Source organism: Danio rerio, chromosome 23, assembly GCF_052040795.2.
Source record: "Danio rerio strain M-AB ecotype USA chromosome 23, GRCz13ab, whole genome shotgun sequence".
NCBI lineage: Eukaryota > Metazoa > Chordata > Actinopteri > Cypriniformes > Danionidae > Danio > Danio rerio.
Genome location: NC_141043.1, coordinates 41,431,260 through 41,444,395, shown reverse-complemented (window position 1 = coordinate 41,444,395; position 13,136 = coordinate 41,431,260). Strand labels below are relative to the sequence as shown.

Genomic DNA, 13,136 nt, shown 5'->3' with positions numbered 1-13,136 from the left:
AGAGCAGTGATTTGTATGTATGTATATTCTTTAATACTAAATGATTATTAACACCCACAGGCCCCAGCGAGGATCGAACTCGCGACCCCTGGTTTACAAGACCAGTGCTCTAACCACTGAGCTATGGAGCCAGCTGTCTTCCATCTGCTCTTAGCTGCAGTTTTGAATGACAAAGCTTCTCCAACACCAAGATAGCCGCACCACCAATTTAAAAGATGCTTTCAACACTTAAAACAAAAGATCTATTGCAAAACATGCTGTTCATTTACTCTGACCATCCAAGATGCAGGTAACTTTTTTTCTTCAGTCAATTTTTTAAAGCTGAAACCATGTTCTTTGGTGAGTCATAAGGAATTTATAATGTCATTGACTCTCTGACTATCTGCATGTGTATGTATATATATATATATATATATATATATATATATATATATATATATATATATATATATATATATATATATATATATATATATATATATATATATATCAGCCCTAATAATATGAAATGTTCTCAAGTGTCATTTCTCAAGGACTAATCATTTTGTCTTCAGCTGAATTACAGACAAAACAACATGAAATACCTGTGACTGCTGACGATGCATAGAGGCGACGATGCATTCTTAAAGCAAACCGCTCAGTCTGTGCAAAAGAAAAAATAACATTATTAACAACATTATTACGTTTAAACAGCACAGGCTCATTGGAAATAAGTGTTGCAGCCCAACTTTTTGTGAAACCACAAATAAAACACATCACATATTTTTCATACATAACATTTCTTTTCACGCTAATGAGATTTACAAATACATATTATTAACAAATAAAGGTTTATTTTCATGTTGTTAAATAGAAGAATATATTTTGAAGAATGCTGGTTTCTGGCACCCTTTAACTTCCGTAGCAGGTAAAAAAGAATACTATGGAAGTTACTGGGAGGTCAAAATATTTTCTTTTATGTTCAACAGCAGAAACCACAAACATGTTTCAAACTATTTAAGGTTGAGAAAATAATCGCTGAATTAAATCTTTGTCAGAACTGTCCCTTTAAGTCAACATAAGCCCCTTTCACAAATACAGAACTTTAAAAAAAATGTAGCCCACCGTCAATTTAAAGGAAAGGGATCATGTGTGAACAGACCCTTTTTGAAAATACAGGTAAATTCGCTCCATCAATTTTCCAGAAAGAGAAGTTGTAACATTACTGATAATTTGCCGGAAGTCTGCTCGGTGTGAACACAGAAGGAAAATTGACGGAATGAATACATTCATGAACTCACTGACGTGAGACGTCTACTCCAGCCGATCAGAACATTCAGACGCATTCACATGCGCGCTGTTTATGAAAATAAAAGCCTTTGAATATTTTTACAGACACAATCAGCTGCTAGATGTTAGTCAGATAAAGTTTCTATGTTCCTTCTTAATGCCAACTGTGGAAAGAATTATCGATAATAAGCTTATGATAAACCGCTGTTTGTTTTCTTTCAAGCTCTGCTTCAGTTGCGTGGCGTTTGTGCACAAGATGGAGTGCGCCGGTGAGTGCTAGCACACAAACAAATGTACATCTCGACATGCGAAACGGTTCCTCCATATGTTTACATCAAAGTTGTTCACAATACTTACAGTGCATCCAGAAAGTATTCATAGCACTTCACCTTTTCCACATTTTTATGTTACAGCCTTATTCCAAAATGGATTAAATTATTTCCTCAATATTCTACACACAATCCCCCATAATGACAATGTGAAAAAAAAAAGATTTTTAGAAATTGTTGAAAATTTATTAAAAATAAAAATAGCTGAAAAATCCCATGTACAGAAGTATTCACAGCCTTTGCTCAATACTTTGTTGACGCACCTTTGGTAGCAATTACAGCCTCAAGTCTTTTTGAATATGATACCACAAGCATGGCTCACCTGTTTTTGGTAATGTTTGCCCATTCCTCTTTGCAGAACCTCTCAAGCTCTATCAGGTTGGATGCGAAGCGACGATGTACAGCCATTTTCAGATCTCTCCAGAGATGTTCAATAGGATTCAATTAGGTCTGGGCTCTGGCTGGGCCACACAAGGACATTGAGGGCATTGTGTCTTTTGTGGCATTCTGTGGAGGGTTCGGGGACCACAGGATTTCATCTCTGTTATTCGCAGATGATGTTGTTCTGTTGGCTTCATCGATCATGGACCTTCAGTATGCTCAGGGGTGGTTTGCTGCCGAGTGTGACGCGGCTGGGATGAGTCCGAGGTCATGGTGCTCCACCGGAAAAAGGTGGTTTGCCATCTCCAGGTTGAAGGAAAGTCCTTACCCCAGGTGGAGGAGTACAAGTATCTTGGGGTTTTGTTCCCGAGTGAGGGAAGGATGGAACTTGAGATTGACAGGCGGATTGGTGCAGCGGCAGCAGTAATGCGGTTAATGTACCGGTCTGTTGTGGTAACGAAGGAGCTGAGCTTGAAAGGCAAAGCTCTTTATTTACCAGTCAATCTACATTTCTACTCTCACCTATGGTCATGAGCTTTGGGTCATGACAAAAAGGACAAGATCTCAGATACAAGCGGCCGAAATGAGTTTTCTTTGCAGGGTGGCAGGGCGCTCTGACACCCAGGATGAGCTCGGAGTAGAGCCGCTGCTCCTCCACATCGAGAGAATTGAGCTGAGGTGACTTGAGCATCTGTTTCGGTGCCTCCTGGACACCTACTTAGGGAGGTGTTCCAGGCATGTCCCACTGGGAGGAGGCCTCTGGGAAGACCCAGGACACGCTAGAGGGATTATGTCTCTCAGCTGGCCTGGGAACGCCTCGGGATCCTCCCGGAAGAGCTGGAGGAAATATCTGGGGAGAGGGAAGTCTGGGGATCTCTCCTAAAACTTCTGCCCCCGCAACCCGGCCCAGGAAAAGCGGTTGAAAATGAATGAATGAATGAATTAATTAATGAAAAGATGACCATAAACTACGATGGAAACACTTTTATCAAATAAATTCCAGTATGCGCATAAAAAATATCAGATTTATACATTTACATTATCTATTATTTTAATTATTAATATTATTATTTATGCAAGAGCGTATGGGGAGCTGTTGGAAGAGCATGCACTGCGTAAAACATACGCTGGAATACTTGGCGGTTCATTCGCTGTGGCGACTCCTGATAAATTAGGGACTAACTCGAAGGAAAACAATGAATGGTTTGTACTCTGGATACATTGGTTATATCATTATGTACACAAAGCCCCACCATGACAAGATGTTGCCGCGGTTTTTAGAGTGATTTTCATGACAGCATCATATTTAATTAGACCTTCATGATTGTCTTTTACTAAAGCGAGACGTAGAATTATTAGTCGTCCTAATTGCATCATTACAGCGTAAACGCCGTCACTCCACGGTGGCGAACTGCGTTAATTGGCCCAGAAGAAGTGAGTGTTGAATTCCAGCTGTTGTGATTTCTTCATCATCTGCATAATCAGATGTTGCTCGGGTCCTGCTGGAGCACCAGTGATTGTTCTGGCCTAATTAAAGCGCGCCGGCGCCAGCTAATAAAACATCACATAAATTAGGGAAAGTCAGAGGCTCTGGAGGATACGGATCTCAATTAACAAGTTGCTCTGCGGACATGGAGAGATGCAGAACCCTCTTTTATCTTGTAGAATATAAAGCCTGAATCATCCTCAAAATATTCAATGCTCAGAATAAATGAGAACACTTCTCGCAGATCTCCCTTTTTAAGTTAATATATTTTGAGGATGCTTTATAATAATATAATTGGGCATACACGTTACATTGTGAAAACGCAGGGTTCCACACTCGTGATCCTCTGTCATGGCCACCATCAGCAGTTCCTACAAATAGTTCAACTTTTGCCTCTGTATCGACTAATACTGAATATGCAACACAATCTCACAGCAATTCGTAACTTTTTGATTTAGTGGCTAATTCGTATGAATTCGTACGATCTAATTCGTACAATTTACTACAATTTGCTCATCCCCTAATGACGGTTGGGTTTAGGTGCCACACCTCCTTTTTTAAATCGTACAATTTGGTACAACTGAACTCGTACGAATTCGTACGAATTAGCCACTAAACTGGCGAAACGTAAAATTTTTACGTTTTCTGGTGAAATCAGGCTGGAATATGTGTCGTTGATATTACTTGGGGTTAGAGTTAAGAGTAGAGTAATATGCTGGTGTTTAACTCATTCATTTTTATTTTATTTTCAGCTTAGTCCCATTTTTAATCCGGGGCCGCCACAGCAGCATGAATCTTACTCGGGCTCATAACTTCTGTTTTATTTCAGTTTTATTTAAAGTTTTAAATTTTTCTTCTTTAAAATGACACCAAGCTTAAATCTACGCACTAAAAAGTTGATTATTGGCAATCGTTTAAGATGAAAATGTCGTTTTTATGTCTATGCCAGTTAGGGATTAATTTCTGTCATCACTTCACTTGTTTAAATACAAAAGTAAATATTTTGAAGAATGCTGGAGACTGGCACCCATTGACTTCCATAATAATATATATTTTTTTTACTTCCTACTTTTTTTTCAACTAGAGAAAGAAAGTCAAAGGATTAAAACCACAGGAGAGAGAAAAAACAATGAGTTAATTTTCCATTTAGGGGTGAACTATCCCTTTGATATTCAAAGCTATGAACGGTGTACTATAGTGTAGAAAGTGCAGTTAAAATAGTAAATTTAGTCAATGAAATTAAGAGATTTTTTAACATTTATTCATTTGTTTTCCTTTAGCTTAGTCCCTTTATTAATCCGGGGTCTCCACAGCAGAATGAACCTCCAACTAACTTATCCAGCACATTTATGCAGCGGATGCCCTTCCAGCTGCAACCTATATGAAACACTCATTCACACTCGTACACTACAGACAATTTAGCTTACCCAATTCACCTATACCACATGTCTTTGGACCTGTGAGGGAAATCGGAGCACCTGGAGAAAACCCACGCTGTGAGGCGATCGTGCTACCCACTGCACCACCATGCAGCTGCTGGTGTTTAACTGCATTGCTTTAATGCCATCCTGCATTGGGCTCTCACATACTCTGTGCTACAGATTAGTGCAAATTAACTTTATGCTAAGGAGGGGTTTGGGAACAAATTAATCTCTGAACGAATCATATGGGAGTCGCTGGGATAATTATGTAAAAATAAATGCATTTTATAACACAATGAAAGCGTTTTTTTGACCTTCTATGCATATCGGCCTGTTGTTGGACACCCCCAAAACCAAAATATGACCTTTTATAATGCATAATATGTGCTCTTTAACAGAAGTCATTTTAAATAACTGTAATTAAATTACCTAAAAATAAGTTATATTTTATCCATGGATAAATCATTTGAACTCAAGTGTTACAAATCCTGGTATTTTTAAGTGTTTAGGTCATATAAATTACCAAACAAAGACTAGGTAATGTGCTGCCAGTGTTGTTCTACTACAGATTGATTTCTTCTACTGATTTATTTCCTCTTATTCTTGCGTCATGTGTCTTTTAATTATTAATCTTAAGTGCTTGTTAGTTCCTGGGTTATTTTCAGTAAACACTTGTGAAGCTGCTGGAATATCAGTGCTCAAGTGTTGAAGTTCTCAGTAAATTACACCTTATGAGTCTTTAAATCAAGCATGCTTTATTCAAGAGTGCTGTTTTGTATTAAAAACACACTTACAATGTATATTTTATGTTAAGTGTTCATGTCAATGCTAAGCCCACAATTTTGCACATGTCATTACTGTTTGCTACTACATGGTCTAAAAACTACTATGTAGTTCAATTCAATTCAATTCAGCTTTATTTGTATAGCGCTTTTACAATGTAGATTGTGTCAAAGCAGCTTCACATAAATGGTCATAGTAACTGGAACAGTGTAGTTCAGTTTTTAGTGTTTAAGTTCAGTTCAGTTCAGTTTAGCTCAGTTCAGTGTGATTTAATCATTACTGAGAGTTCAAACACTGAAGAACAAATTCATCGATGCGTAGCTCTACGAATCCTGAACCATGAGAGCCAGTGGCGACAGGTAGTTGTACCCAAACATTGGTTCAAATCTTAACTCAATGTTGAGTTAATTTTTCTAATTAAATGTAAAAACTGCCTGTTTGTTGGATTTGTGTATGTTTAACCAACTGTTTGCGTACAACAAGCCAGCATGTTTCTACTACTTTGAATGCCTAACCTATCGCATAAATCACAATCTAAAAACATGATATTATTTTTGAATGTTGCATTTATATGTCGCTGGCTTGCTTGGTTTAGGATTTGTGAAGCTGCGCATCAATGGATTTCATCAATTACATCAATTTGTGTGTGTATATATATATATATATATATATATATATATATATATATATATATATATATATATATATATATATATACAGTTGAAGTCAGAATTATTAGCCCCCCTGAATTATTTGACCACTTGTTTATTTTTTTCCCAATTTCTGTTTAACAGAGAGCAGATTTTTTTTCAACACATTTCTAAACATAATAGTTTTAATAAATCATTTCTAATAATTGATCTATTTTATCTTTGCTATGATGACAGTAAATAATATTTGACTAGATATTTTGTAAGACACTTCTATACAACTTAAAGTGACATTTAAGGGATTAACTAGGTTAATTAGGTTAACTAGGCAGGGTAGGGTAATTTTGCAAATTGTTGTATAACGATGGTTTGATCAGTAGACTATCGAGAAAAATATATAGCTAAAAGGGGCTAATAATTTTGTCCCTAAAATGCTGTTTAAAAAATTTAAAACTGCTTTTATTCTAGCTGAAATACAACAAATAAGACTTTCTCCAGAAGCAAAAATATTATCAGAGATACTGTGAAAATTTCCTTGCTCTGTTAAACATAATTTGGGAAATATTTAAAAAAGAAGCAACAAAAAATGAAGGGGGCTAATAATTCTGCTTTAATGAATTAATACTTATAATTTCACATATATAGAAATATTCTTAGTGTTATTTGTAAATAGTTACTACACTGTAAAACAATCTGTAGAATTTATGGTAAAAAAAAAACTTAACTAATAACTGTTAAAAAACAAAAACCGTTAAAAATACGGTAGAAAATTAATGACATTTTACTGAAAATTACTGTATTGCTTTTTCTTACAAATCTACCACAACTTAATTTTGTTAGGCAGACAAAACATAAAGTAATGCAATAAACACTATTTGTCAACATTAGATATAACCTCTAATTCGCATGTGAGAACAAAAATAATCTAAAAACCACCATAGTAGCATAAAATGTGAAGTATCATGCAGAGAACTCTGAAAAAGTGTATATGTTACTATATATATATTAAGGAAACAGGTTAAGGTTTTTTAAAAAGTTTTTTAATAATTGAAATCATATATATATATATATATATATATATATATATATATATATATATATATATATATATATATATATATATATATATATATCATATATATATATATGTGCTGGATAAGTTGGTGGTTCATTCCGCTGTGGCGACCCCGAAATAATAAAGGGACTAAGCCGACAAGAAAATGAATGAATGAATGAAATCATCTATTTTTTTTTACAGTAATTATTATATTATATATTTTAATATTATTATTATTAATATATTTTATTTGTTAATAATTTAATTATGGTTACTTAAAATGTGCATGCATTAAATACTGTAAGTATTTTTGTTATTTAAATAATATAAATAATATTTTATTATTTATTACACTTTACTAAACAATTCAATTTTCAACTAAAGATCAATGACAAATTAAGGATAACATATGGCATATATGAAATCTAGTTTCACTGGTTTAAAACACACCAATATTATACTATGTTGTTGTTTTTTTAACTAAAAAAATTCTTATTAAATTACTATTCAGTCATAACAATGAGAAAAGTAACTTACAACTTAAAGGCATAGTTTGCCCCAAAATTAAAACTTAATATTTACTCTCCCTCAATTGGCTTCAAGGCCTTTTTTTATTGTGTTGAACAAAAAGATGGGCGAAGCAGTGGCGCAGTAGGTAATGTTGTCGCCTCACAGCAAGAAGGTCACTGATTCGAGTCTCGGCTCAGCTGGTGTTTCTGTGTGGAGTTTGCATGTTCTCCCCGCGTTTGCGTGGGTTTCCTCCGGGTGCTTCGGTTTTCCCCCACAGTCCAAAGACATGCGGTACAGGTGAATTGGGTAAAATTGTAAATTTTAGTGTGTGTGGATATTTCCCAGAGATGGGTTGCGGTTGGAAGGGCAACTTGCTGGATAAGTTGGCGGTTCATTCTGCTGTGGCGACCCCCGAATAATAAAGGGACTAAGCCGACAAGAAAATGAATGAATGAACATAAAGACATTTTCAAGAAAGTCGAAAACTGATAACCACTGACATCTCTAGTCAATAGCAACCAGTTTTCAGCTTTCTTCAAAATATCTTCCTTTGTGTTCAACGGAAAAAAAGAAACTCCTAAAGCTTTGAAACCAGTAAAGAGTGAGCAAATGATAACTGGACTTTGGGTTTTGTGTGAACTATCCCTTTAACACAGACCGTGATCAATGGTTTGCTTTCAACGTACTTCAACAATCCTGCCACCAGGGGTCTCTGTTTCTCAAGTAATTCCATTCCAGCCGCATTATTACTTTCAGAAACTTCCCATCAGCTAGTCTATGGGGGTTACACCCAAAGGTCACCACCGGCAAATCAAGATTTCTGATTGAATCCCTCATTCTAACTAGCTGCCGAAAACGTGTCCTGTTTGTACATTTTGATCACCATGCACCGTTAACTGCCTGCAAAACAGATGGTGCACCGAGCCACGCATGAGAAGGAAAAATAAAAAGCACAAATCTGTCTCCCGGTGCACTGTTTTCCTCCGGGGAGATCTCAGCACTTCGCTCGGCGTCTCCCCGGAGTGCTATAAAAAATATAAAACCAGACAGAGACGTATCACACTTGCTGCTTTTCGTGTCAGAGGTAATCTCAATTGCCAGGGAACAAACATCACTAATTTTTAATGCTCTTTTAATGCTGCATGCAGCTACTTGTGGATTATTTAGCAGTCTGAGGATCCCAGAGCATTGCTTTCCCAGTGTTGCCTTCGGTCTATGCGGGACTAGACAGTATTGGGGTAGATACATGTTCATTTTTAAAGCCTGAAATTTTGGCACATGCTTCTTTTTCAATCTCTCCGGCTAGAAATGTTTTATGTAAGATAGAGCAGGATGTCAACTGAAAAGGCAAATCTTGACAGGTCGGTGATGAACTTTGTCTTTGCATTTTTTCTCATGTGCTCAGAGATTGTTTTAAGTCTTGGAAATGCATTTACCTGCAGAGTTTATAGTGGATTTTCCAACTTTAAGAACAACAGTGCAATCAATGTGCATCCCTGAGTCAAAAGAAGAGGATCATTTCAGGAAAATTGACATGTTGATTTCAGACAGAAAGCTTTGCCGTTTGCATTTGAATGATAGATTCAGGATGTTAAAGTGACTCCAATCGAAATGCACAAAGTTATTATTCTAATTAACCAGGAAAATAAACTAATGCATCGCCTGGGGCCTCATGTACGAAGACTTGCGTTGAAATTATACTAAAACATTGCGTACGGACAAAGCCGTAAATGTGCGTATGCAGAAAAAGATTCAGATGTATGAAACACTGTGTACCAGGAATCCCACGCACATTCTCTTTGTGAAGTTTATAAACAAATTTCGAGAGGATCACGTGCTTATGATTGATCACAGCTGTTCCAACTTTAGCTAATGACTGATTATCCTATCAGACGATCCTTAACTCACTATAAATAACCAGACTTTTCTCATCTCAATATTTTCGTCTTGAAGAAACCTCCCCACCCAACCCCTACTTTCCCTCCTTTCAAACGGGCGACTCGGTGGCCAGCGATTAGCGCTGCAAGGATGTCCCTGGTTTAAGTTTGCTCGTTCTCCTCTTGGTCGCCTGGGTTTTCCTCGGGTCCTCCGGTTTCCTCCCACAGTTCAAAAACAAGCACCCTAAACAATTAATCCAAATACTTTAGCTAAATTGTGAGTACACCTTTCAGCATCCATATCTGACACTTAGCTACAACAAGCAAGAGGGGGAGTCATCGAGATCTACCTGAGCTCAAACTCCTCTCTCGCCTTGCAACGGGAGGGAGCCCAGGGCTCGAGGATCTTATAAGCTCAGAGCTCTCTCCCGGGACAGCACGCCAAACTAGCTTTATTATTATTAATCATCAGCTAAGTGTGAACTCTTGAAATACATCTGAATTAACGTGAAACTGAGCGCAACATGCACAAGCGCAGAAGCCCTCCTTGCCTCCTCCCCCGTATGAATATGCTAATGACTCTATTTTGGCAAAACCAAACGAAACAGCAATGGCAAAAGCAAGGAAGAAGAGAAGCTTTGAACAGAATGTGAATTAGAGGTGCTGCTTTCGCAGGTAGACCGGAGAAAAAAGGGGTTATTTGCAGGTTTGTCCTCCGGAATTAACAACGAAAGAAAAAAATCGAGTGGGAGAGTTTAGCTGACACGGTTAACGCAGTGGGGTCTGAACATCTCACTGTGAGTGATTTAAAAAAAGAAATGGCCCGGCGTAAAGGTGTACAATTTTGTAGTGTGTATTTAGGCTAAATGCAAATAGCACGCCTTGTTGGAATGAGCTAGTTGAGTCAGTGGTTCTCAATTTTTTTTCATCAAGTACCACCTCAAAAAAAAATTGTCTCTCAAAGTACCACCATAATGACCAGTATTAAAATATAGTAGAGTAGTAGGTAGGCCTAATTAAGCAGCTACAGCTCTGCATAGTTAAAAATTGAGACTGATTAATTCCTATTATTAAAAATATTTATCCGCGTGTTAAGTGGTGATGTGTTGGTAATACTGTTTCTGGGTCCAAGCCGCCACTCATTTGAGTTGAGAAATCATTCGTTTATGACCACTTTTTATTCATATCATACATTAAAGTTCATTTTATATAAAGTCATAGTGTACACAACAATCTCTGGGATTGCTGCATCACAAATACCAAAATTTTAACAATTTATAAAAAAATGAATCACTTTCTGGCCATTGGATATTAAGCATGGACATATATATTGCGATCGTGATTTTCGAAAGTATTAAATCGCTTTGTAAACATTTATTATTTCCATTTCACGAGTCTCCCTATTAAGTTGAAAAGAGCGTTTGGACCCGAAAGCCGCTTCGCGCGACGTCACACTTAACAAGCGGATTATTGTCAACCAATTTAAACATTATAAATTGTTTGAACATTAACACTGTACTGTGCTTACAGGTAAAAAACAAACAAGCTAAATAAAATGTCAATGTTTTAATTAAAATGTGCCTTTAAAAGTTAATTAAAAACGGTAGACTACTGTTCTTAAAAAGTAAAAAAAAAAAAAAAAAACTCCTGCACTTAAATGTAAAGTATTATCATATAGTAGCCGATTCATCAAAACCTGGAAATGTTGCTTGGACCACATAAATATAAGCTATATGTCATCATGTTCATATATAAATCAATTATGTAATTTTTTAACATATTTTGCATGAATATACAGTATGACATATTTGATTCCTCTGCATACCACTAGAAGGAAGCCCGCGTACCACTAGTGGTAAACGTACCACAGTTTGAGAACCACTGAGTTGAGTGATTCCAGCCCAAGTAGATATCAGCAGCGTGAGTGGCGTAGCTCGTAAAGCGCATGGCAACATGTTTTGACACTATCATCCATGAACCCGGTTCAAATCCAGCCTCTGACGAACTCCTTCTTTTTCCCCACTACATATCAGATTTTGCCTACTCCTCATCACGAGGAAGACAAGTAGGAATAATTAATAAGTGTGTGTATTATGTTAAGCGCATTTGAGCACATATTTTATTTGCACATTTATTAAATGGAAATGTTTCCTATTCACGTATGCAAATTCATCTTCAGATGGTGCCTTTATAGCAGTGGTCACCAAACTTGTTCCTGGAGGGCCGGTGTCCTGCAGATTTTAGCTCCAACCCTAATCAAACACACCTGAACAAGCTAATCAAGGTCTTACTAGGTATACTTGAAACATCCAGGCAGGTGTGTTGAGGCAAGTTGGAGCTAAACCCTGCAGGGACACCGGCCCTCCAGGACCGAGATTGGTGACCCCTGCTTTATAGCAATGTGCGTCAGTAGATGGCTCCGCTAACATTGGGGAAAACGGCGATCTTTGCAAGTTGCGCTTTAATGTTTGGCTGGTCAACTGTATGGTATGGAAACCTTATATAGCTGCTAGACATGCGGATGATCCCGTCTCATACAGCTGCCATTGCATGGCTCAGAGATGCTTTGTAGTGTGCAATTTAACACAATTGCCTCTAGGAGTCGTCAATGGAAATAAAACAAACACAAACAAGAAATGCACATACGCCAGACATGAAGTTGGCATGAACCAACGCACATTCTTACATTCATTTCATCCTTAGTAAATCCAAATGTGAGTGTGAAACCTGGCGTACGCAAAGTTTTTGTGCGTACCCAGCATTGATACATGAGGCCCCAGGTGAATGAAAGTGAGTGGGAAACATATTTACATTTAGTTTATTGTTATTCTGCTAATTGATAGTTGTTCTTAGGGTTGCAAAGTTGCTGAAAAGTCGTTCATTTATTTTCCTTAGTCTCTGATTTTATCAGGGGTCGCCACAGCAAGATAAACACTACACACATGCACTCATACACTATGGACAATTTAGTTTATTCTATTCACCTATTGACTTTATTCTTCAATGCGGAAGTGCACTCGTTTTGCTATTATTTTAGAACTTCCGATTCAGTGGTCTATAGGATACCTTTTTACATAAACTGTCAGCTGAATAAATTAGCTTTCCCTTTGCTGGGGTAGAACAATATTTTGAGAAAATACAACAGTTTGAAAATCAGAGTGTGCAAAAAATGTTAAAAAACATCTTTAAAATTGTCCGAATTAAGTTATTAAGGTTAAATAATAATAAAGTATTATCAGCCTAATCAAACTACTGGTGGAGGATCAATTAAATGAATTTTACACTTTGCAATATTGACATTGACATGCAGAAATGTAGCTGTAAATCATGCACACTTCAGGCTGATATTAATGCAAATAAACGCATCAATGAA

The 13,136-nt window shown here is 36.9% G+C and overlaps 1 non-coding gene across 1 annotated transcript; it reads right to left on the bottom strand.

The window, feature by feature from the left end:
* Positions 1-58: 58 nt before the first annotated feature.
* trnat-ugu (transfer RNA threonine (anticodon UGU)) lies at positions 59-131 on the bottom strand. Its single transcript has one exon. It is a non-coding gene; the product is annotated as a tRNA-Thr (tRNA).
* Between the last annotated feature and the right edge of the window lie 13,005 nt (positions 132-13,136).